Source organism: Mandrillus leucophaeus, unplaced genomic scaffold, assembly GCF_000951045.1.
Source record: "Mandrillus leucophaeus isolate KB7577 unplaced genomic scaffold, Mleu.le_1.0 Scaffold563, whole genome shotgun sequence".
NCBI lineage: Eukaryota > Metazoa > Chordata > Mammalia > Primates > Cercopithecidae > Mandrillus > Mandrillus leucophaeus.
The window spans coordinates 322,767-349,544 of record NW_012106064.1 but is presented as its reverse complement, the minus strand read 5'-3'; the positions used below and the strand labels follow the sequence as shown (position 1 = coordinate 349,544).

General features: G+C 36.4%; 1 long non-coding RNA gene across 1 annotated transcript in view; it reads left to right on the top strand.

Annotated features, from left to right (window-relative positions):
- LOC105552541 overlaps positions 1 to 26,453 on the top strand; it is a 228,567-nt gene extending 202,114 nt beyond the window's left edge. Inside the window, exon 3 of the long non-coding RNA XR_001008027.1 lies at positions 26,345 to 26,453. This is a non-coding gene — a long non-coding RNA (uncharacterized LOC105552541). The remainder of the gene's footprint in view (positions 1 to 26,344) is intronic.
- Positions 26,454 to 26,778: the final 325 nt, after the last annotated feature.

Below are 26,778 nucleotides of genomic sequence, written 5' to 3'. Positions count from 1 at the left end.
CAAGGTAAAAGAAAAATACAAACTTGCTGTCCCAAGGTCAGACATATTCTTTATAGTTGGTAGTTGAATTTGGCTCTGAAACTTCCTAGTAGTCAAAGTAAGAAAGGGTACTTTGTGTTTTTCATCATGTTCATTGTTATGATATAAAAATATATCTACTGCTAGCTCTTAATTCTCAAAGTAATTTCTCATAGAGAGCTTTACATAGGAACTGGCAATTGATATAGTAATGAATTTTTTGTAGTGACAAATTTCTTTAATTAAAGAAGTCCTAACACTGAAACATAACTCCAAGATGATGATTCTGGGTTTCTAAAGTTAATATTATCAAAATTTGTATTAAGTTGATACGGCTTGATCTATGGAAATAATATAGAACATGTAGAAGAGTGGCTAGGCTTTAGTTTCTACAAATCATCTTTCATAAACCTAATTTATCAGAGGAATTTTAAGAAAATGTTTATACACTAGAGACAGATAAGATACCATAGATAAAAATCTTGATATATTAGTGATTCTGGTAAGCTTTAATATTATTTGTAGAAACTACTAGACACTAGTAACCGTATTTACCTCCTGGAACTTTTCAGTAGCCAGTTTTGGAAAAAGAATGTGAATATTCAGAAATGTTAAGATGGACTGGCTACTGTTCTTTCTCAGATGTTGGAGGGCTGTGTGGTGGAAATTTGTTCCTTTTTGTGATAAATCAGTGTTCTTACAAATTGAATGTGACTAACTTCAATGTGTGTGTCCTTCCATTCAAGGTATATATCATTTATAAGGCTTTTGTTTATAAATAACAGAGAATGTGATTCAAACTGATTTAAAAATTGAAGTGAATTTATTGGCTTATATAGTAGGCAGACTTCTAAGACTATCTGGATGGTAGTGAACTAGTCATACGAGCATTTCTTTTTTCTTTTTTTCTTTTTTTTGAGACAGAGTTTCACTCTTCTTGCCCAGGCTGGAGTGCAATGGCGCGATCTTGGCTCCCCACAACCTCTGCCTCCGTGTTCTAGTGATTCTCCTGTCTCAGTCTTCCCAGTAGCTGGGATTACAGGCATGCGCCACCACACCCGGCTACTTTTGTATTTTTAGTGGAGACGGGATTTCTCCATGTTGGCCAGGCTGGTCTCAAACTCCAGACCTTAGGTGATCCGCCCGCCTCGGCTTCCCAAAATGCTGGGATTACAAGCATGAACTACCGCCTCCGATTCTCATATGAGCCTTTTAAAAGCGTTTTCTCTGCCAGGTTGCAGAGGAAGTTAGTAATGAGGCACAAGAAAGAATTCAGCCAAACTGCACTCTTGAAGATGGAGCGGGCCATCTGGCGAAGAATGCAGGCAGCCTCTGTGAGCTGAGAGAAGTTCCTAGCTGATAGCCAGCAAGGAAGTAGGGACCTCTTCCCTACAACCACAAGGAGCTGAATCCTGCCAACAACAAGAATGAACTTCTTGTTGATGAAATGCATTTTTTCCTAGAGTTTACAGAGAATTACTCAGCCTAGCGAGAGCCTTGATTTCGCCTTGTTATTTACTGAGTACGATGTTTGTGCTGAATTTCTGATCTACAGAACTGTGAGCTTATGAATGGGTATTGTTTTAAGCCACTGTTTGTGGTAATTTGTTATGCAGCAATGGAAATCCAACACAGCCATATCAAAGAAAATTCTAGTGACAGCGTGATTTTCCAGTGCAATTTATGAGTTTTGGCTCCATTCCTCTGAAATTCCCATGTCTATATCCCCATGTTTTCCTCTTGGGGGAAAATTGGCTGTAGGAGCTCTGGTTTCAAATCCATATACTACACTTCCAGAAGTAGAGATAGCCTTTTCCTTTATTCAGCACATATTATTGCCCAAGCCACCTTGATGATTCAGACTGGTCAAACTAATGAGAAACCTGGCACTGTATTAAAGAGGCGACATTGGAAGCCACATTTGGAAAAGGCCACTTGAGTGAGCTCATATCAAATTTTATAAAAAAATTTCCATCCCTCCACCCACCTCCATGCAGGTAAAGCAGTTTTTATGAGAGGAGACTGTTTGTATTTACTAACTCCATAACAACAAGAGAATTATGCTTCCCACCTACACTTCCACATATAGTTAAGTAAGTAGAATGCCTAGATTTTCTATCTCCAGGAAAGTACAAGGATTTTATTTCAAATACTTGTCTCTGGCCTTTTCTAATTTGTTTGCCCATTAAGGGTAAACTTCCAAAGTATGTTCATTTCAGATTAAAATCAGAAGTTAGTCCTTTCTACTCTCCAATGGCAACCTTTATTCTTCCCAAATTATAGACCATTTAGTTTACTAGATATTCTGTCCAGACCCTGTATTTGTTTATTTGTTGGTAAATCACAAGCATTGGATTCTCAGGCTAATATTCTGCATGAGGTTTCTGTATCTCTGTATTTTATTGTAGTGCATAGAATGTTTCAAGATAAACATATAAATTTTTGTTTGTTTGTTTTTGAGAAAGTCTCTCTCTGTTGCCCAAGCTGGAGTGCAGTGGCGGGATCTCAGCTCACTGCAACCTCCCCATCCTGGGTTCAAGCTGTTCTCTTGCCTCAACCTCCCAAGTAGCTGGGACTACAAACACGTGCCACCACGCCTGTCTAATTTTTGTGTTTTTAGTAAAGACGGGGTTTCACAGGCTTGTCTCGAGCTCCTGACCTCGTGATCCACCCACCTCGGCCTCCCAAAGTGCTGGGATTACAGGAGTGGGTCACCACGCCCAGGCCTAACATGAATTTCTTTTGCAGATCTGATTGACTTTTTTCTCACCCTTGTCCCCAAACATAAACTCATTATTAGCTAGACTGGATGAGTTATTGATTCTCACTGTAACCTTAAAACTACTTTGAGAACCTATATTTGTCTGAATGGTATCTTGATAGATTATTTAATAACTTATAATGGGATAAATAAGGGTATGTCTGGCTTCTCTTCTTAACATATCCTAATGTTGTGATAATAATTTCAAGAGATGTCTACTCATATGTTCCCTATTAACAGTCTCACTTCTCTTTTTTTTTTTTTTTTTTTTTTTGGACGGAGTCTTGCTCTGTCACCGACTGGCTTACTGCAAGCTCCGCCCCCTTGCAAGCTCCACCTCCCGGGTTCACGCCATTCTCCTGCCTCAGCCTCCTGAGTAGGTAGGACTGCAGGCGCCGGCCACCACGCCCAGATAATTTTTATATATTTAGTAGAGACAGGGTTTCACTGTGTTAGCCAGGATGGTTCCGATCTCCCGACCTCGTGATCCGCCCGCCCCGGCCTCCCAAAGTGCTGGAATTACAGGCATGAGACACCACGCCCAGCCTCACTTCTCCTCTTAACCCAGCAGTATTTCGTGTAAAAGAAGATATTCCTTTGATTTTAGAACAATTACAATTATTAAGGTAAAAAACTGGAAATGATCCTTATTAGTCGATTGGCTTTTATATCTGATTGCTGCCTAGACAAAAAGATTTAAGGTAAATCTATCCAAATCCAAATTAATTCTGGAAACTGTTTTTCAATATTTCACCAAGTTATACCTTCCAGCTATTTTTTTAAAGCTAGTTATTTTAGATAGCTAGGCACATATTTTACAACCAGTTTATTTTGGAGGGTTCATCGGAAGATATATTGCATAAGGTCAGAAATTGTATGGGTACAATATTGTATATATGTTAATTATATGTGCTTCCAATGTTTTACCAGATTAAAATAATCAGTATTACTTATTCATTAATGAAACAAGCCCAAGATTAATTTCTTAAGTTAATACTGGTGGTAGACTCACATATTTCTTAACTTATCCCTGGGCTTAGATTGAGAAGCCTATTTAAATATGGGTAGGCATTTTCACATTTCACTGGAGAATAGGTTTCCTCTTTTCAGTCTTGCTGTCAGTGGGACATATTAAATCTGTCATTTACAGCCAATAATCAGCAAAAGCCCAGTTTCAAGAAATACTGTTTATAATTCAGGACTAAGTCAAATGGTTGTAGAAAGCATTCTTGCATTGCGTTGTTTGGGGTCTTTACCAATCCTTTAAAGACGAATGTGTTAGAAGGTATTATACTAAATAGACTAACAAAACATGTTCCTGTACTTACTTTGTATTTGGGATAGAGGGGTGAGGAGGTGGGGGTGAGTGTGCTGTGGATAAAATTTTTCACATCAGGCTTATTAAAGGTATTTCTCTAGGTTTCAGTTCTAGGAATATCTGCAATTTTCCTAAGCAACTGGTTTGTTTTATTTTTTGTAGAATATGAATGGCACATTTCATTACATTTTTTTCTTTCCTTTGATTGCTAAAATGCTCAGAGTCTAATTTTTTGTTCTCCTCTTATTTGCATGCATCTTACTTTCAATAGTTTACCAGTCTTAGTCCTAGCATTTGACATTTTCTACTTTTATTCTCCCTGTGACTCCATTTATGCATTCACTTTTTATCTCATCATGTAGAATATCCTTAACAAATAGAATATCCTTAGTTATATCATCCTCTGTTGGAAAAGATCATCTTCTCTGATGGAGGGCACAGCTCTAGGAAAACTATCCATTGACAGGGAAGTTAGAAAGGCACACCTGTTTGGCCAACCAGATCAGCCAACTAACCAGATAGGCATGTATCTAAGGCAGCCTACTATCACATCTAGCACTCATTGTATTTGTTTGCTTGTTTTGTTTCGTTTTTCCACCAAAGAGGGCTAGTCTGACACCTAGCCTTTATATAAATTTAAATAAATTTATATAAATTTAAATGAGGCCTTTATACAGGGTTCCAAATATGATAATATGCAATTTTGGTGTTCTAAATTAATACAATCTATATCAGTAAAAGAGAAACTCCCATTTTTGTTGTATTTCTAGGTATATATAATATAAATATATAGCATTTAACATTTAGGTGCATGTATTTTTCATTGCATTATAATAGTGGGGAATACATTAATAGAATTATTTTCCACCTTACGGCTTTCCAAGCATATATTCCAGGCTAAGATTAAAAAAAAAAATAGACCCTGTCCCAGTTTCATGTAATTACAACCTCTGTGTGTACAGGTTGGGCGTGTATGTGTGTGTGTGTGTGTGTATCTCATGTGTGTGATATCTACACACCCACACACATATATACTACAATATATATAAAATCTCCATAGAAGATTCTAATGTACAGTTCAGTATGAAAAATACTGTGTTAATAATCTATTGTTAAGGCATAGAATCAATATGTTATTGAAAGCCTAGCTCCAGAAGACAGCTTCATTTCTGAATTGTTGAAGAAAACATACTGGTAGTTCTACGCGTAGTCGGGACACATTAATGCTGTCTAAGACACAAGTAAAGAAAATAAGTGTAAAATATTAGAATTGTTTTTTTTTCCCAAAGACCTTGTTTTGTATAAAAACAGAGAAAACTGCAGTACATTTGTTTTTGTAATATGGGAGTTGAAAATGACTTTTCTTCCTCAATGTTCTGAAAACCTAGACTGTTTAAAACAGATATCATCTTTAGAACTGAGATTTTACTCTCTGCATACTAATCTGAAGAGCTTTGTGGTAAGAAAAGGGAGGAAAGAGAACAGATCTTAAAGCATTATCTACCTCTGTCTTCCTGGTGACTCTCTCTCTACATTTTTAATTGTGTCAATTCCCAGAGAGACTCATTATAAAGCTGAGATTGAAGGAAGTAATTAATTCAGGAAGGTTGATACTGGTGTTGATGCACCAGAGACTTTCAGTTTGTCTGCTGAAGTGTGAAAATAGTGCTGTGTACTGCAAAATAGGAGGGGAAAACGTCATGCCAGTCTTTTTGTACACATCTAACTACGTACACATTTTAAAATACCTTCCATTTGTAAGAAAACCAATCTTAATTAGAAGACTGGAAAAGATCAAGCACTTAATCCTTCAGTTTAGTAGGCCAAATGTGTGCTTTCAGAGACCCATGACAAAAGGAGCCTGAGATTTTTTTCTTGCAATTCTAGCCTATAGTCTCAGTATAGTAATTACATTTTAAGGATCTATATTTCATGTATCATTAGCAACCGCCACTTCGAATTAGTTTCAAATGCTCATGACTTCCTTCTGGAGTATTAAATATGTACTAAGAAATGATACTTAAGAGCATTTCCTTGTACATTTAGGAACTGTATTTTTTTTTTCTCCTGAGTCCATTGATACATGTGCAATTCAATTTAAAAAATACCTTTTACAAGAAGTCTCCTCCTTGTCCGGGAGCAGTGGTTCACACCTGTAATCCCAGCACTTTGGGAGGCTGAGGCGGGCAGATCACCTGAAGTCAGGAGTTCGAGACTAGCCTGACCAACATGGTGAAACCCTGTCTCTACTAAAAATACAAAAATTAGCCAGATATGGTGGTGCATGTATTCAATCCCAGCTACTCAGGAGACTGAAGCAGGAGAATCACTTGAACTCGGGAGGTGGAGGTTGCAGTGAGCGCTCCAGCCTGGGTGATAAGAGCGAGACCCTGTCTCAAAAAAAAAAACAACAACAAAAAAAACCAAAAAACAAACAAAAAACAAGACAAAAAGGAAATCTCCTCCTTTAATGATAAGATATGCCATTGAAAAATTCTGCAATGAAGCATTCTATTTTGGGGGCTTATTTATCTTTCCCATTTTTAAAATCTGGATGTAAGATCACATATTATTTAAATGTTTACAATTATTTTAACAATTTATATCATTGACCTTGATTGAAGACCATTCTGCAAGTAATGTATCTGAGATTATTACAAAAGCTAAAATAAGAGGTTACAGCCATGATCTGTACAATTCTAAATGAAATCATAGACAGGTAGAACCAAGAGTTCATACCTTCATTATTTTATTGACATTTCACCTCTGAGAGGTGAAATGATGGTAACGGAGCAATTAATAGCAGAACCAGGATGAGAAACCATCTTCCAAAAAGTAGAAGAAAAGAACCTAATTTTATTGTGTCCAATGTTTTGCCGTAGGAGACTGACATTGTTCTCTCTACTTAGCAAGATAAGGAAACTGAGGTCCAGAGAGGTTAAGCAACTTATCTAAGGTTCCAAGGATGGTGAATTTTAGAATTTGGATTAGATCCATTGTCTAAATCCAGGGCTATATCTTCCCAAAGACTACAGAATAGCAATTCTCTTCCAATCACAGTACTTGCAGTGCCCTTCAGTCAGCACAAATATCAGTAGAAGGCAACAAATGATATTCTTTTAGGCAATAGTGTTAAATAAGTCAGCAGATTATAATACTTGGATCCAATGAGAGTGGTAAGAAGTTGTAGGAAAGAAAATCATTGGAAAAAAAATGCAATCTTTTTTCTTTATCCTTTAGAAAAAAATCTCTTCCTGCTTCTGGTTGTTCTTGAAGCCATTCTGTACAGGGAAAAATAACCATCTACACCTGATAAATCTCTGATGTTATCACTCTATAGACTGTTGCTGCACATGAAGATGACTTGTCATTAAGAAAGGTGGTTTATATTCACCATGCTTCATTTGCTCTAACATCCTGTAATTTATTGAAAATAATTTTATAAAAATGTTAAACTCATATTTCAAAATATTCAGGTTATTTGAGAAATTAATAACTTCTCTCATACAAGTGGTACTAAATAACATTTATAGTTTGCATGCACCAACTTTCTTTTGAAAAATATCCCATCTCTTTACACTTTTATGTGAAAAAATACAGAGGTCAAAAACATATTCTGTTTATAAATGGCCATATGCAAGTTTTATTTTTCTTCAAGCCATAAATTTATTACAATTGTGATTTTAAAAGTTGTTGATTTTCTTGATTTCAAAAGAGGTATATAAGTTTAATGCCTATGTGCTACAAGTTCATGAGTTCTTATGTTTCCTATATTTTGTAAATGAAAGACTTAGCAACCAAGAAGGATAAGTGACTAACAAAAATTTCACAAGCTATAACTCAAGTATACTCTCTAATATTAGCATGAAAGTGTTGTTAGTATATATCATGACTGTTTGTTAAATCTTTTGATTATTTTTTCACTTTTAATTTTAACCATAAACACAGTTAGGAGACAAAGTTGGAAAGAAGCAATATCCTCCCGAATCTGAGATGTTTGAAGCAATATTACATTTAGAGAATAGAATGTATGTTAATACATTTTGTCAGTAAACCTGACTGAATTTGGCAGTAAATTTATTTTATTTTATTTATTTATTTATTTATTTTTGAGATGGAGTCTTGCTCTGTTGCCAGCCTGGAGTGGAGTGCCAGCCTGGAGTGATCTTGGCTCACTGCAACATCCGCCTCCCAGGTTCAAGTGATTCTCCTGCCTCAGCCTCCCGAGTAGCTGGGACTACAGGCATGCACCACCACGCCCAACTAATTTTTGTATTTTTAGTAGAGATGGGGTTTCACCATGTTGGCCAGGATGGTCTCACTCTCTTGACCTCATGATTCGCACGCCTCGGCCTCCTGAAGTGCTGGGATTACAGGCATGACCCACCGCTCTCTGCCTAGGCGGTGATCTTATTAAAAATATCAAAATAATTTGCTTTATGAAAGACAATCCAGTTTTTAAGTTTACTTTAAACAAAGGATTATTTACACTTTAATAAATGTGTAAACTTTTAGTAAAGTAACTTTTAAAAGGTAATTTATTTTTTAAAGGCATAGTATTAGTTTATTACCTTTTTAAAAAGTAGATTTCAATGTATTTGTGAATTGTTAAGAGGAAAAGACACTGACATGGCCATTAATTAAACGTTTTTTAGTAACAAAAGTAATCACTAATTTATTTTGCATAATGATAAGTAATCTAGGATAAATCAGTCATATGTACATTATATGATAGCTATATAGAGATATATAGCTACAGATATGAATACAAAAACAAAAATATTGATGGAAAAGTACTTCATTATAATTTAGACAACTGTTAATATAAATTTATATAACACCATGTATTGTAAAGACTGAGACAAAATAGAACATTTTGCAATGAAAGCTATGGAACTAAGATTTGGGAACTCAACCATGAGATGTTTATTTATCAGCAATGTGTAAATGAAAAAAAATTATCGTTACAAAATGGGCATTGGGAATGCAGATGGGACAGCTGTTGTTCCTTAATTGTGACTAGATTAATAAAATGCAGTTTTTACAATCTATTTAAAACATCACTAGGGAATACATTTTACTACCAGTTTGGGTATCCTTTGGTTAATAAATTCTTGCCATTCGAATGTAAGTATTCAGCTTCAAATCCCAGATACAAGTTTATTAAAAATTGTAATAGTTCTTAGAGACTATAAAATGAAATGAAGTGCACAAAATGTGTGTTTCTGGTGCTTGACTTTAAAACGATTTTTTACATGACTAATTTCAATATTTTCAACTTAAGCAGACTGTTGTTGAATTTAAATGATTATTAAATATTGAACCAGACACACTGATAGAGATAATATATCATTTTTGAGTAAAATTTTCTTTCAGTTTCTTGGTAGTGTTTTTAATAATAAAATAAGATGAGTGCCTTATATTAACATGTTATGCTAATAATTATGAATTCAATATTTATGTGAAATAGGCTGTAACTTTAATCTGAGTTATAATAAAGCATAGTTAATTTAATAATAAGAGCTACGTAAAATATTCTGCTGAAGGATTTTTAAGAGGTGATAAAAATACACTAATTTTTAATGAAAACATTTGGAACATGACAGTGAGTATTTCTACACTTAGCATTATTCTACTAGATATTTCCTTTCATCAAATAAGAAAATGAAAGAGACTGCTTAAAATTTATGTTAGTGAATAGGCCACCCTCCTGAAAATTCAGCTTTATTGCCAGTGAGGTGAAGACTGTGATGCAGCGAGGCAAGAGCACAGTGGACAAAACCCTGAATTCCGTAATTTTGAATGGCGACTGTCCTTAAAGGAAGATATGGCTCCTTGTTGGCATTTCTCTCATCTTAATAAAATAACGTTTGTGTCTGAATAAAATAAGTCTGATGGTATGGAGGAGAGCTCGAAGCAGCAGAATTCTCACTGAAACAACTATGTAAGCTAAGGAGTGAGTCTACCAGAGTTCCATGGATGTTGACACAAAACAAAAGAAACCTGGCTTTACTCACAGGAAAAGCAGAAACCAGAATAGTTGTGTTGGTTCTCCCAGCCCAGAATACTGCAGGGTCACATGGAGCACCAGCTGGAGTGTGCAAGGGCGATTGGTATTCCTCTGGAAAAGTAACCTGAACTCAGGAGATCCACTGCTTTTACAGCCGTCAGTAAGCAAGACTGATTTTTGACCAGAGAGGTGCAAGACGCATCTCAGGACTACCTAGTACATTCAGTCAGGTGTTACCTTACTTCCCAGAGCTCCAGTTTCATCAACAATCCTGAAAAATGGCATGATTGAAATAACAGCCAAGACCAAGAGCTCAGCAAGATGGTGGGAGCATACGAAGCCCATGGTGGACTGCTTTCCCACACTTTGCTCCTTCTTTAGTTATTTAGGTGCCTCTCCCATTTTTCTTATTTACCTGTAACAGTATCTCCTCCATCACTAAATCCAATCCCATCCTCTACAAAGGCAAATCCTCCATGTTCCTGGAAATGCTGTAGTCCCAACTCATGTTTATCCTTTTTCTCTTTGGGGCATGAAGGTATGGGTTGGTTTACGGAATCCCTTTCATTTCCTGAGAGGGTATTGCTAATACCCACTGTATCATTTCATTTCCTTCTTTCCAAGTAACTTGAATTTTTAAAAATAAAATTATCCTAGTTTAACCCTCCTATTGCTTAAATAAAGAGTGATTAATAAGGTAGGAGTGTGGTGGGTGTGGTGGCTCACGCCTATAATCCCAGCAGTTTGGGAGGCTGAGGCAGGTGGATCACGAGGTCAGGAGTTCAAGACCAGCCTGGCCAAGATGGTGAAACCCCGTCTCTGCTAAAAATACCAAAAATTAGCTGGGCGCGGTGGCAGGTGCCTGTAATCCCAGCTACTCGGGAGACTGAGGCAGGAGAATCACTTGAACTCAGAGGGCGGAGGTTGCAGTGAGCTGAGATCGTGCCACTGTACTCCAACCTGGACTACAGAGTGAGACTCCCTCTAAATATAAATAAATAAATTAATTAAATAAGGTAGGATGGAAATATTTAAATATTGTTAATAGAATCAATTGGCACACGCAAATGTAATGAAACAAAATTTAGTTAAAATTGTTTCTTTGGCTTTAAATTAAAAAACAACACAATTACCTTGTTTTTAAAATCACAAATTCAGTAAATTAAGTAGCAGGATCCTTGGTCTGGGGTCATCTGTGACTCTCTAAAGACAAATTTGACTGGTTTACTTGGCTAGCAGATATCATCTTTTTTACTTAATTCATGGCTATATTCTGTGTAAAGTCAATGCCTTGCTGAAAAGTCTTCCTCAAACAGACACACATGTATTAAATACTTTTTTTCATGGTGAAGAAAATAAAAAATAAATTCCATATTGTAGTCAGAGACAGACAGAGAGAGACTGAATCATTATCTTCTGACTTTATGTTAAGCGGACTTAGGGAAATTGAATGGGCATCATATTTAAAGTTTTGCCTCCTAAAAATTGCCTTTCTGTGATTAAGTTAATTCACCTTTCTGAGCCTATTTCCTAATCTGTGAAACTGGAATGATACTAAATATTTCTTGGGACCAGGATGATAACATTTGATGATTTGTGGCAATTTCTGTCAAGCTCCTAACACCCAACCTACTTGGTGTTTAATAAATGGTCACTGTTATTATCAAAACGATCCAACAAATTAGAAAATATTAAAGGGAATAGAAATGCCCAGATAGGGCTGGGCATGGCGGCTCACACCTGTAATCCCAGCACTTTGGGAGGCCGAGGGGGTCACTTGATGTTAGGAGTTAAATATCAGTCTGGCCAACATTGCGAAACCCCTCCCCCCCTTAAAAAAAAAAAAAAAAAAAAAAAAAAAAAAAAAAGCTGGCGTGGTAGCGGGTTCCGGTAGTCCCAGCTACTTGGGAGGCTGAGGCAGGAGAATGGCGTGAACCTGGGAGGCGGAGCTTGCAGTGAGCCGAGATCGTGCCACCGCACTCCAGCCTGGGCGAGACAGAGCGAGACTCCTTCTAAAAAAAGCCTAGATAGAAGTATAACTTAAATTATACTGGAGGTTTTTAGGATTTATGGTAAAATGAGAAGGTGGAAAAATATTAGTTTTTATAAGTTGATCTATAATAAATGAAAGGTTTGGCCACTATTAGTATGTATGGTCATTGCTTAAAAATGCAATCCCTTGATGAGGTCTTTGAGCAAATATATATATGTTTGTTCATAAGTTTCTTTGAGTGTTAGAAGAAATTCCCTTAAAATAATGGGATTCCTATTTGGAGGTGACTATTTTGCTATGATGATTTCTTTCTCCATATTATTCTCTAAGACTGGCTACATCCCTTTTGACACTAATGCTAATTCTGAGGAAGTAAACTATTACATAATAAACTAAAATATGAAAGCCTTGCTCAAATAAAAATCATGCCATGTAGAGTTTCAATTAAGAATTATTAATTAAGAATTATCCTTTTAGAAATTCACCTCCATAGCTGCAGAGCAAGGTCAAATTTCTCAGTTTGGTTATAGATGAGCATGTATCTATAGATATGCTGTATGCTGGGTAAACTTATGTGCTTTTATATTTTGAAATAGACTTCATGTTAAATAATTGGGTAATTTTGAGATAATCTCTAAAAACTCTGTAAGCACTTTTGAATGCTTTAGTAAACAAATATTGCTAGACTAATATGGTAATCCCATGTTCATATTTATATGTATTTTGCTTTTTTAGAAGAATATTGCTATTTTAGAAATAGGGAAATAAGAGACTGGAAAATATTTGAGTTTTGAAATAATACTCCAAATAGAAAGGGATTTAGAAAAGTCATATTTAATGCACATATTACAAGCTCCCTAGGGAGAGTTTTTATATTAGATTTATTTATTGCATATAGTAAACATTCAACATATACTTATTGATTATATTTTATTTGCCATCTGCAACCATTGAATACACTATGTTTTAAATAATTACCACAGCATCTATATGATACTTTTGATGGAATAGTAGATCTATTTTGCACTAAATTTCACTATTAAATCTGACATGTCTAAATGGTAGAGTGTATACTATAAATGGATTATGTATTATATCATTTTTAGTGCTCCTTTAAATATGACAACTTTGAGAATTACTTAGGGATGTCTGTCAAAAATGCAGAGCCTAGAGCCCACCTATTCAGATTCTGTTTCTGGTGAGACCAGGAACCTGACTTTTCAAAAAATCTAGAGTTGATTCATGGAGGTAGTTTCAGCATACACTGAGAAGCACTGCCTTTCAATATTTGAAGAGGGACATTTGCTAAATTCTAATATGTTTCATCATCCCCCAAAGGAACATGTATTGGATTAACTCCATCTTGGTAAGATGTGTCCCTTGTAAGCACTCTTCTAGTTCCACTTCCCATAGTGGAAAGCTTCTTCTCTACTTTTGTCACTTAACCATGAGTACAAAGATGTCTTAGAAGAATCCTTTGGCTTGGCAAAACTATAACATAACCTATTTCATTAGATGTTAGCCTTTTGAGATTAGTGCTACAAAATAGTTAAAAACATGGTTTTTTAAACTTAATTATTAAATTCTCTTTTAATTAGAAGCCATCCCACTTTTATTTACCTCGTACTGCTTCATATTTCATTGGTATTGGAGACTGTTTTTAGTGGGTCATCTTGAATATATATTTGTATTTGCGTATTCATACTGGAAAATTCCAAGGGTAATGACGTAATTAAGTTTCAAGGCGGCTATACTGGAAATTACATTTATAAACCATTTCGTAATTTCTCCTGTAAGATGTCTGTGAATTTAAAAGGTCAACAGTAGAGATCTACTACATGGTTCAAACTGAATCTGTTATTACTGCAAAATTACTTTTGTTTAAGTTAGCAATCATCCAAATTTCTAGAGAACCATTTTTTATAGAGATAATTCCTGGGATGTGGTATGTTTGGGAGAGAGGTGTGACAACATACATGGTACCAGAAATATTTCAGAAATGTTCTAATTTGAACCACAGTGACATTGCTTATAGCAAGAGCCATAAGTAATCAACCTAAAGCCACGATGAAGATAATTGTCTCTAAAGCGGCACCATAGGAATGACCAATTTGTTTTTAACCATACTTTTGCTTCTCTTTAGATAGATTTCAGATCAGCGTGAATATAGGAGCAATTGAATAGTTGTATTCCTCATGGATTATCTACCCTCTATTCTTAAACATCTCTGTTTCTGTTCCTTTGTCTTCAGCCTATTCTCTCTTTAATTAACTGCAGTCTGGTTTCTCCTTTCACTGCCACATGGAAACTACTCCCACTAAGTCTCTGATGGCTTTCTAATTGCTAAACTAAAAGGAAGCTTTCCAAGTCTGAGTCAGTGCTGTGCCAACCCTTATCAGAAACTGTGATGAAAGGAAAAGGCGTGCCTCTATATAGATCTATTAAAAAATCCTCCCATATTTTCCATTAAGTGGAAAAGTTAATAAAATCGCTACGATCAAAAAACACACATAAAGCCCTGGGTTGCCCAATCTATTGGCACATCATTGTCAACCCCATAAACATACCCAGTGGGAAAGCAAAGGCTGTGCAGGTCCAAGAACTACCAGCGGTTGTGTTACACAATAACACATGAGCATAAAACAACTCGTCATTAGTTATAATTTTGATATTTTGTTCACCATGGATTCTTTGCACTAATTATAATTTTTAAAACAATGTATTAAAATATTATTTGTCTTCTGAGTGCATTTTTCGATGTTCCTTTCAATTTTTTTTTCCCAACATGAGTGCTTAACCAAGCCCATTCCGAATCCCAGCCCTGTTCATAGTACTTGACTTCTTTGCAACACTTGATACTATTCTTTCCGTCTATTAAGTCTGTCTTCTCTGAGCTTCTGTGACACCATTGTCTTGTTACTTCCTTTCTTCATCATGAAACATTCCTTCTTGCTAACTTTCTTAGGCTCTTCTTTTCTTCTTGCCCCTCAGGATTTCGCGTTCTCAGTGGCTTATCTTCACTGCTTAAAGCATGGTGTTATTTACACTTTTCCTGGCTGTGTTCACTCATTTCCACTGCTATTGCTTTCTTCTATGTGCTCGTTATTTCCTAGCCAGACAGTTGTAGTAGGCTCCTAAAAAGTCTGTTTTATCTCCATGCTAGCCCCTTTCTGATTCACAACAAAGGCAGAATGATTTTTTTTTTTATAAAGGGAATATGTGGTTCATTTATTTATTAACCAGATATTTATGTACTTTTTGGGTATCAGCTATTACCTTAGTTTCTAGGGATGAATCAGGAAATAAAAGAAAGTTCATTCTCTCTTGAAACTTATATCTTAATTTTTATTTGAATATTTCTATGTCCTTATTCAAGGAGTTGTATATAATTTTTATCTAAATATATGTTTGCATGATGTATTTGTGTGAGAAAAATGTTGTTTCTTTTTTTTTTTTTTCAGTATTTTGACTATACAATTTTTTTTGATTACCTGTGTATGAAGTCATGGAAGCCTGAATTCCACTTTCTAAAAAAAACCAAAAAATCATTTTTATTAAGGATATGGAGATCAGTGGGTTGTTATATTTAAGATTTCCTTTCCAAAAAATGGGTAATGTTCACTAATTTTTGATTGAATAAATTTAACACATATTGCTAATTCTCTCCCAAGTCTTGGAGCATGGGTACTGCCATAGTCTTTAAACAAATTGTGTAATCAAAAGCTCAAATCTAGCCTGGTAGTAGGTTTTTTTTTAGCTCACACAGTATGTGTGTTTTAATTTTATTCAATTGTTAAAAAATTAATACTTTATTTTTATAGCACTTTGAGGTTCACAGCAAAATTCAACAGAAAGTACAGAGTTCCCACGTATCCCTCTCCAACCCTAAAGCACAATCTTCCCTTACATCAACATCCTGCACCAGTGTGATATATTTGTTACAACTGATGGGCCAACATTGACACTTCATTCTCAACCTAAGTCCATAGCCTGCATTTGGGTTCACACTTTGTGTTGTATATTTGATAAGTTTTGAAACGGTATAGTGGCACATATCCACCATTAGAGTATCATATGGAATAGCTTCACTGCCCTAAAAATCCTCTGTGTTCCACTATTCATCCCTACCTTCCCCTAAACCCTAGGTGACTAGTAATGTTTTTACTGTCTCCATAGTTTTTCATTTTCCATAACCTAATATAGTTGGAATCCATAGTTTGTAGCCTTTTCAGACTGACTTCCTTCACTTAGTAATATGCACTTAAAGCTCATTCATGTCTTTTTGTGGCTTGATAACTCAATTCTTTTTAGTACTGAATAATATTCCATTGTATGGATGTATAACCCTTTACTTATTCATTCACCTCTAAGACATCTTGGTTGCTTCTAGGTTTTGGCAATTATTAATAAAGATGCTATAAACATCTATGTTCAGGTTTTAATGTGGACTTAAGTTTTTACTCCTTTGGATAAATACCAAGGAGCATGATTTCTGGATCAAAGCAATTGTTGGAGTGTGAATTGTCCCCAAGAAGCCACAGAAAACATCAAGGGAATATGAATGTATAATAAGCCTTTAAAAGGAATAGTAACTCTCGAGTTTGAAAGGACACTGATAGTTGGAAGGAATGGAAAAAGTTATGTATTAGGATACACATTGAGAAGCTGGAAATTATATTCCAATAATGCTATTAAAATAGTAATAGCTAGCCTTTTTGTAACTACTTACTAAAGCATAGTGAGGCTAAGTAAGGTGCACCAGTACACACAGTTAATAAGTATTAGGGCAAGCATTTGAACCCAGATAGTCTCTCACCAGTGTACTTGAAAGCATTTTTCATGAGTTACTTGATTTTTAGTCCTCAATATAACCCCATAAAATGATGATTTATGTATTTTTTTCCTATTTCACATATGAGGAAATAAGCCTAAAGTTTAACTTGCTCAAAGCCACAGAGCTCATCATACCAGAGCTAGGACTGAAACCCAGATCAATCAGATTATGACTTACATTTATGGTCTTTTTAAGTTACTCAACTGAGAGGCAATTATCCTTGAAACCACAGACATGAGTTTATATTTATGGACAGTTGATGGAGCTGGCATTGAAAATATGAAATCCAGAAAAGCATAGTAGTCCATTGTTTTACTAATAAGTCGTTGGACCGCCTTATCAAGATCAAGAACTTGACATATAGCACAAAGCCTAGAAGGCTAAAGCTAAGTAACCATTAGTGGACTGAAATTGCAAAGGAAGAGCCAGGGTTCCTTTAACTTGGATGAGAATACCATTTATTTCCATAGTCAATCTTATTAATCAGCTGACTTACTTTTAGAGTATATTAGTAAATGAATCATGTTCTAAGAATCTGTGTAATGTCACCTGGCCTTTCTAACATTTTCTAGACTAACACCCTGATGTCTCCTATCGGACTAGTTACCATGCACACTGGTGGCCATTACTAAGAATGATGTCTCACCATACTGAGGCTTACTATCTAATAGATTCTGTGGTTTACCAGTATTAAGTGATTAATACTTAGAAAAGGTCTAGGAGGCAGATGCTATTGTAATCTCTCCTCATTTTTCAATGTGAAAACTGAGACATGTTGAGACTAAGCAACTTGCTTAAGGACACACCGTTAGTAAGTAGCAAGGCCAGACTTTTGAGTCCAGGTAGACTGGGTTGGATTTAAGTGATTAATGAATACAATACTACTACATCTCAGGGCCATAAACCCTGGAAAAGATAGTTTCCAGAGGAGAGGTATTTATTATTCATTCATTTAGTATTTATTGATTATATACTTTGTGTTACACATCATGCTAGGGCATTGTTGGGTAATTAAATATGATCTTAACTAGGCAAATTTTACAAAGGTATATTCTATCTTTTAATATAACTTTTCTTTGAATTTAATATTTTGAGTGGACTATTCAAGAGTAGGACTTACCTCTTAATTATTTTATCCCATCATTCTTCTTGTTTTGAAAAACATAAAAAGGATGAGTTGATATGATAATAATAGTAGCATAATAACCTCCAGAGCATTTTTATCTTTTCATTATTTTTTAATGTATATGAAATCATGGCAATTAGATATGCAAAAAATGAATAAAAGAAAACAGATAGTTCATTTAGTACATCCCACTAGTATTGAATAATTCCCTATGGCATTTGGCAAAGACAGGCTCTTGTCTAATTTTAAATGACTCAATTGAAGCATCTGCTAGAGGTTGATTCTAGAGGACTTTCTATGAAAGGCTTATAACATTTAGCCTAATTTTCCACTCCTTAAAATTTCAGAGCATTACCCTTAATTACAGTCTGTAACCTTCTTAGCCTTTACTGACTCCTTGTTTCATGCTATTTAGTGACTTACTATCCTTCTAAGTAGGTATTAAGTTTCCCCACTATTAATTATTTCTGGGTGAAACATTTTTATCTTTACATGGGTTGGTTGTAACCCTATAAAAATATCATTGTGCATTCTTCCTCTTTGAATTTGTTCTGTATTATGTGTGTGTCAATTTATATATTAATTAATTTGTGGGTTAAATTTGTGAATTTTAAGTTTTTGTATCAGAAATCTAACAGATCATCTGAACAGTGGCCAGTCATTTGCTAAATTCATGGGGTAACACCCAGGCCTATATTTTTCATTTATGCTATTACACCGCATGTCCGAACACTTTTCTTATATTCTGTAGATATATGTCAAAATAAAAGAACTTTTAAAAGAGTATTGAATAAAATGTTTATATAAATTTTAGGCATATGAAATTTATGTGTGAAATTTCTATAGAGAACTAATGGATATATTATTTTGTAGAAACATAACTTTTTTAAGACTAGGAAATAATGTGAAGTTTCTAGAGGCTGTCAGTCAATAGTTTATTCTTATTGACTGACATATTTTTTTAACCTTTATGTAGAGACTCTTCAATAGGTTAAATAATTTTACTGTTTGTTTCTTGAAATAGCTGCCTAGCTTATACCATTAAAATATAAAACACTGAGGCAAGAGTCTTTTAAGAAGTAGCTTTTTTATGCTTTCCACTTATCAATAACTTTCCATTATTTTTGGTACATTACAATCCTTTCATATCATAGACAAAGCTGCTGGTGTTAGTCTGTATTTTAGAGAAAAACAATGAGGAAGTGAGAATTGATCATAAAGTTTGAACATAATTATTTTCTGAAAATTATATATATTATAACATAATTATAAATTTTTTTCATAGAGAGTGCTAGCTAGTTATTACCATGCAAAAGGCTTGGTGGCGATTATTCCTATTTCTACCTACATACTATCATGGAAAGTGCTACCCATACACTATCATGGAAAGGCAACATTTATGACTTTGAGCTGGGGATATGCATGTTGGAACAAATTCTTGATTATCAGAGTCCCATACTGAGCTGCAGTGCTGCTTCTCCTGTGTCCCTGCTGAGAAGCATTGTGCAGAGGTTTGTCTTGACAGGCAGTCCGATAAAAATCGGAGCTTATCTGCTATATTGCTTTGATATTTCAATCTATTTTTGGATAGGTTTTACACTTTGGCACTTGGTATATTGTCTTTCCTTTGGGTATGCAGCTGGTGGCATTTTGGCATTTACTAAAAGTGCTATAGCAATTCCCACATCAAGAGAATCCTGTTCCTTCATGTTCTTGCAGAATAAATGCAAGATGTCTTATTTCAGGATGGGTGAAATGTAATTAATATATTTTCATAACTTAGTATATCTTTAAAGGAAATGGATCTGCCATAGCCAGGCCAAGTCATCATGGTCAGGTGTTAATAAATGTTTCGCTGTTTAATCCAGTGATTCTCAAATTTTAGTGTTAATTGGAATCAGTTGGAGGGCTGCTAAAAACACATTGCTGGGCCCTATCTCAAGAATTTCTGATCTGTAGTCTGGAATGGTGGCTAAGATTTAGAATTTCTAACAAATTTCAATGTGACGCTTATACTGCTAGTCTAAAAACCACCTTTAAGACCCACTGGGTTTTATAACATTATCCAACCACAACGCTTAAGAATGAGACTAGGCCAAGAAAATCTGGGACCCGCACTGGAAAACCACTGATCTCATCTACTAGTTGGCAAATTTATTTTGTAGTAGACCAGAGAGTAAATAGTTTAGGTTTGTGGGCCAAATGGCCTCAACTTATTGTTATAGCAGGAAAGCAGCCATAAACAATACATAAATGTATGGTCATGGTTGTGTCCCATTGAAATTGTATTTATAAAAACAGGCATCAGGCCAAATTTGGCTGATAGACCATAGTTTGCCAATCCCTGATCTAAAAGAGACTTGTATCTTTTCTCACAAACCATGTGTATCTTATATATTAACTAGCAATGTTCCCAACTTAGAACTATGATCTGTGGAGGATATATAAGAAGTATAAATCTGATTTTTTGACTCTCTTTAGGATAGTAGAGTTCAGTGTAATATAGTCTTGACACAGTTTGAGAGAAATGAAATGCTTAGGCTGGAATAGATTTTATGAGATAAGTGAATCATGGAAAATAAGTCGAAACTAGGCAAGAGAGCAGAACAAATATCTCAGAAAGGACAAGAGAAAAGATGTGAAGAGAGTACACAGTACATTTTTGAAGGGATGGCGAGGATATCCATTATATGAAAAGGATTGTAGAAATCTATAGAAATTTTGAGTCACAAATATCATTTGTTAACATTTATAGTGCATATTCTATATTTTAACACAATGATAGATCCTGAGGACACAGCTAACATAGTCCTTGCATTCAAAAGGCTCAGAGGTGGATCAAAATATTAAAGGATCTCAAAACCTTATATGTGTATTTTAAGTTGATATGCTTAACTTATGGTGGGTTTTCAAGAAATGTTTAATTAAAAATGAAATTTATAGGCCGGGCGCGGTAGCTCAAGCCTGTAATCCCAGCACTTTGGGAGGCCGAGACGGGCGGATCACGAGGTCAGGAGATCGAGACCATACTGGCTAACCTGATGAAACGCTGTCTCTACTAAAAAATACAAAAAACTAGCCAGACGAGGTGGCAGGCACCTGTAGTCCCAGCTACTCGGGAGGCTGAGGCAGGAGAATGGCGTAAACCCGGGAGGCAGAGCTTGCAGTGAGCTGAGATCCAGCCACTGCACTCCACTCTGGGTGACAGAGCGAAACTCTGTTTCAAAAAAAAAAAAAAAAAAAGAAATTTATGTGATTAAAAATAGGGAATTTTTATTAGTTATTGATCAGTAAAGTGTCTTGAAAAAGACTGTTTTAGAAAAAGGAGATAGCCATCCTGTATAAGTTAATAGAATGGTAACCATAAAAAATGTCTATTAATAATATTCTATTAATCCCACAAAAATTTTGCTAAGTGGGACACAGCATGTGTTGCATTGGGGTTTTTCTTTTATATGTGGTGCTTAGGAAAATCCAAAATACACGTATTAATATGTGTATATTAAGCCACTCTCAGAATTAAAGACAATTTCCAAAGAATTATACCATTTTGTCCTTCTAATATGAGAATATACCATTTAAAAGTCTCTGTATAGAGAAAAAACATCTTCCACAGTTGAGTGGCTTTTTATTTATGAGATTTTATTGTTAAAAATTGTATGTATGATCTGGTTGGAGTTTACTATGAAATAAAACATCCAGTGGGAGCTAGTGGTAAATGTTGGTGTGACACTTAAGTGAGATAATCATTAAGTTTCTTCTAGTCTCAGTATTCTGATTTTAGGTAATGCTTTGTGGACCTTTTGGTCCACAAAGTTAAAAGAACTAATTCAGGCAAGTTTTTCTGCAACCTGAGGAAAAAAAATCACATCTTTAACAATGCATTTCAATATAAGATACTAGAGTTCATTTCATTTAGTAAAGAGAATCCTTAATGTGGGGATAGGAAAAGCAAGGATCAAAGACATTATGTTAGACAAGATGACATAGGACTTTTCATCTATCTACCTCAATCTGTAGGGTTTGATTTTTAATCACATGCAGGAATGCAGATGGCAATATGCCATTTTAATCCGGTTAGATGCCAAGAGAAAGATTAGGAAAAGAGTTCCATGTGGCTTCGCATTTCTTGTGATTTGTAGCTTGAAGACTTCTTTGTGAACATGTCTCTGCCTTTTTTGTTATGGCTCCTTCTGTTACCGAAACACCAGGGGTTTGGTTTGGGTCCTGCTGCTTGCCACACAGAAAGTCAATTACTGACACAAGTATTGTCATGGAAGAAGGATTGAATGGGGTGCTGCAGCTGAGGAAATGGGAGATCAGTCTCAAATCCATCTCTCTGACCTACTAAAATTAGGGGTTTATGTAGCAGGGAAGAAATGTCACTATGTCTGGCAAAACAGGAACTTGGGAGGGTTAAGAGCAATCATGATGAATGAGGAGTCTGGCCTCACTTTCTGGATGTGGTGATCTGGTGAGTTTCAGTTATTTGATACTTTTTGAGAGGTCTGGTGGGGGGTCCTTTCCTGAAGGAGAAACTCAGCTAAAACAAATGTAAGCTTCAAGCTTTAAGACCAGAAAAGTCAATTTTTATATTTATCCAAAAATCCCCAAAACCTGTGTATGGGACTACTGGGTTGGTTTCACTTCTTCATTTTCAGTGTTGAGGGAGGGCAGAAACCCACATTTGTACTAAAATTATCATTAATTTCTTGCATACCCTTACCCATGAATAGAATCTTGAGACACTTAAATATAAGCTGAGAATTAAGTAGTGACTTCCAATCCTCCTCATTCCTTACTTCTTCTATTCTCCACAAATGAGATAATATTAAATGTCCTGAATTATGTGTGTGTGTAGGCAGGTATGCACTTGTGTGTGTCCATACTAATGTGGTAATAGCATTCTTGAACTAAATACTTTATTTGAAGCTTGAGCTGCTATAGCAAAATCCCACAGACTGGGTGGATTAAGCAACAGAAATGTATTTCCCCCAGTTCTGGATACTGGGAAGTCCAAGATCAAAGTTCCAGCCAGTTTTCAAGGGCTGTCTTACAGATGGCCTCCTTGTTAAGTTCTTATATGGCAGAGAGAGAGAGTGTGCAAGCTCTCTGGTCTCTTCTTTTTAAATCACTAATCGTGAAAAGATCCATTTCCAAATATTGTAACATTGGAGATTAGGGCTTCAACATATGAATTTTGGGAAAACACAAACATCTGGTCCATAACATTTGAGGATAGGTAAGTCTAGGATTCATTTAATTCATGTCTTAACCTAGTTAGGTTATCCTTATCAAGAGGTTCTTTCTTTGTGAGAAAAGAGAGTTAGATGGCACTTCTAAATTGGTGAATCTACAAGATCTACCTTAAGCACCTTTTTCTCTAAAAGCAGAAGGAATTTAAGACAAAAATTCAGAATTATTATTTTATTATGTATTTTGGTAGTTGAGAAATTTATGACACATTATTTCTTATGTAAAGCTTAAGGAAGATGGAGGATACTGAAATGAGGGTGAAAACTAGGAGGAAGTTAACTTAATAGAAGGTTAAGAATTTTTTTCTAGTCAGAAGCTTATACAATACTACAAGTTAATCTCGATAAAAGGAAATAATAGCTTATTTAGGGTTAAGTAATTTTGAAAGGAGAATAAGAACACTTTATAGCTTTCAAGTATCTCAAAACTAAGATAAAATATTACAATAAAGACGGTGAAGCACAAATAAGTAGCTTCATAATTCATAGCATTATTACTTAGTATCACAGCCACTGCCAATATGAAATGTAGAATAACCAATCTTGGCATTAGAAGATATAAAAGGAAAAGACTCAATGTCTTAAAATAGTATATAATTATATCACTCATTTATTGAGCACCTAATACATGCTGGGCAATGTGTGAGGCACATTACATACCATGTCTCTAATTCTCACAGTAGTTCTGCAAGTTTCCTGTTTTCATTCTAATTTTGAGGTGAAGTAATTGAGACTTAGATTCAGAAATTATCCAAGGCCATACAGATATGAAGAACAAAGTTTTCAGTCCTGGATATGCTCTTTCTAATACACATCTCTTCCTGTGTTTAATCCTTTTTTCCCAAAGAGATACTAAGTTACTTCCTTTCCAGTTATGTATTTTCTGTTTCATCTTTTTGTTGTTGTTATTTGTTTGTTTTTGAAGCAGGATCTCACTATGTCACCCAGGCTGGTGTGCAATGGTGGAATCACAGGTCACTGCAACCTCCACCTCACAGGCTCAAGTGATCCTACCATCTCAGCCTCCCAAGTAGCTGGGACCACAGGCATACACCATCATGCCCAGCTAATTTTTAATTTTTATTTTTTGTAGACACAGGGTCCCATGGTTACAGGATCCTTACGGTGATGCTTTTCTGTTTGGAAACCTCTGTGGCCAGCAGCACCTTTTCTCAAGTTTTGCTTGGGCCCACTGGGCTTGTTCTGCCCACTCGACCTTGCAGGCTGCGCTTGGCTCACACTACTGGCCTGGATCCCATGCCGGCCAAGGATGAACAGAGTGGTGAGGGATATGTGAGTGAGCGAGCATGGGGTCTGGCCATGCACACTGGCTGCAGTGGGATGGGCAGCTCCAGGCACTGGCATGGGTGCTGGCTCCCTGTGAGGCGGCAGCTGGACCAGGTGTACTGCAAGCAGCTTCCATGGCTGGCACTAGGGAACACAGTGATGCCTGGAAGCTTGGAGATACCAGGAACCTCAGAGCCCCAAATAGAGTGTCACAGCCCTGGCTCAGGGAGTTCGTAGGTCTAGGAGGGCCACAGCTCTTCTCTCCTTTCTTCTTTCCTTTTTGTTGCCTGCAATGTGGCAAGGAAGGGGCATGCTTCAGCCCTGTTAGTGTTACAGCTCCTTTACCCCTGCCATTCAGCGGGTCCTGAGTTCTTGTCCTGTGTCCAGGTAGAATGAGGTATGAGGACAAATTGAGGGTGAGCGAGGTGAAGAGGAGTTTTATTGAGTGACAGAACAGCTCGGAGAAGACCCACATTGGGTAGCTCCTCTCCAAAGGCAGGGTGTCCCAACAAGTGTTCAGCTGTCAGCAGAGAGGAGACCCTGGAGTGGGTAGCTTCTCTCCACAGCTGGTTGTCCAATTGTCTCTTCAGCTTTCAGCAGAGAGGAGACCCTGGAGTTCCTCTCTGTAGGCAGGTTGTCCCGTCGTCTCCTTGAGGCTGCCTGAGTCCGGGGTTTTTATGGGCTTCAGTGGAGAGGAAGTGCATACTGATTGGCTCATGGGCGGCCTTTCGTGGGCCTGGAAAAAGCATTGTACTTCCTATTCTGGTCCATCAGCCCAGCCACCAGGCTTCAGGCAATCGTGGCTTGAAGGTGCAGTTTTACTGCGGACCTGTCTCTTTCCACCCAGGAGCCTATCTTCCCTTGTCACCCAGGCTGTTTGTGCTGTGGGTTCCCTGCAGTTCTATGCTGAGCTTCCCTCAGCCTCCTCTCAGGCTTCCTTCTGTGCTTGTTGGTGCCCAAAGTCTGGAGAGGGCCAAGGCAGCAGGGTGATTGTGTGTCAGTGCTGCCCCAAGCTTGGGAACACTAAGTTAGGTTGCTACAATGTTGCAACAGTGAGGCTCAGCCTCAACTTTGCTCCATAATCAAAGCATAGGCAGCAGGTACAGCTGTGCCTGGAAGTGGTGTGGGGGGCTGGGGGGAGCGGTCCTGCCCTGCCAACTAAAGAAGGTGGAGATTCCACCTGTTCTTGACTCCTGCCAGGCCAGGGAGCATGCAACCCTGGCCACATCTCCCCTACTGAAGCCAGTGTCATGGCAGCAGCCTCTCCAAATGGGCTGCCACTGCCAACACCACTATATTCCCCAGGCAGGTCTCAGACCCCTGGGCTTAAGCAATTCTCCTGCCTTGGCCTCCCAAAATGCTTGGATTACAGGTGTGAGCCACTGTGCTTGGCCTGCTTTATCTTTAATTGTATTTAGTACTGTGTGGCACAAAGTAAGTGTGCAATTTATGCTTGCTGAATTAAGGTGCAAATGTAAACATGGAAAAATGAAAGCAAGGGAGAAAAGGTTTTGTGTATTTGTGTATACATTTGTTGTTAAGATAAAATGGTATGCTTTAAAAATAAAAAGTCTATACATTGTTGACTTCCAAAAGAAATGAAAAATTTCTGTCTGCTTACAATAAAAGGAACTGATCAAGTTATGCTAAGAAGCATTAATCAAAGAACAAAATTCAAGAGACAATAGATAAATTATCTCATGCAGCTCTCAATTTAACTCTGGTTTTTGATTTATGAACAGGAAATGAGCTTTGACTATTAGGCACCTGGATGAAGAGCCCTGGGTTCAGACTGTCAGTCTCCTGTAACCTGAAGAAGCCCTCCAGTTGCACTAGGAACGCTCAATTGAAGTAAGACCTAGTTATTTTAATTAGATTGTAAGACTTTCATTCTTGAATCAACTTTTAATAAGGTGACTTGATGTATTTCTATAGTGTGCCAATAGCTGCTAATTTTGAAAAAAGAAGAATGCAAGCATTATTCTATGGCAAAGTTTTATGTATTCCAATTTTTATTCATCTTTTATTTCATGGGTTTAAGCCCATTTTCTTTGGATAGCATTATAAAAATATTTTAATTTCTGTGTGGCTGGTGAAATTGGTGCAGTATTCTTGTCTTGGTGTGTGTCAATTCTCTGTCTGTAATTGTGAATGTTATAACTAATCAAATTAAGTC